Raw genomic sequence first — 525 nt, 5'->3', positions numbered from 1 at the left:
GAGAGTTATTAACATAATTAGCATCTTCAACCTGCATAGGTGGCCCATCAAGGAACGGACCATCTTGAGCATGGTACATCCCTTTTGGTAGACCGGCATCATCCTCACAAACATTTACCTTTTTGATTTGAGATTCATCAAACTTCTTTGTCGCAAGGAAATATTTGTTGCAAGCTCGCCAAGGTTTGCCGAGTGGTGTCTTGATTCTCCTTCACTATATTCTCGGATCATAGCACTACCGTATGGTATCACATCGCATTGTTCGAGTGCCAAGCCCGATTATGAGTTGTCGCCTTGTTAAGTATGGTGGTCACCGTCGAAAGTCTTGTTCATAAAACACCCATCACCGCATTGTTAGCAACCGACCGCGTCACCGGATCTAACCCTCGGTAGAACTTTTCCATTAATATATTCTCCGAAAACCATGATTTGGGCTTTTCTGCAAATATTCTTTGAACCTCTCCCAAGCTTCATATAGTTGTTCCCCCGGTCGCTGCTTGAATTCATATATCTTGTCTCGAATCT

At 43.4% G+C, this 525-nt stretch overlaps 1 non-coding gene across 1 annotated transcript; it reads left to right on the top strand.

Moving 5' to 3' along the window:
* Positions 1 to 419: 419 nt before the first annotated feature.
* On the top strand, positions 420 to 525 carry LOC132044409 (small nucleolar RNA R71). The gene has a single exon (XR_009412178.1). It is a non-coding gene; the product is annotated as a small nucleolar RNA R71 (small nucleolar RNA).

This window comes from Lycium ferocissimum, unplaced genomic scaffold (genome assembly GCF_029784015.1).
Source record: "Lycium ferocissimum isolate CSIRO_LF1 unplaced genomic scaffold, AGI_CSIRO_Lferr_CH_V1 ctg4444, whole genome shotgun sequence".
Lineage (NCBI taxonomy): Eukaryota > Viridiplantae > Streptophyta > Magnoliopsida > Solanales > Solanaceae > Lycium > Lycium ferocissimum.
Note: the sequence above shows the minus strand (reverse complement) of the source record. Positions and strands in the feature narration are given on the sequence as shown.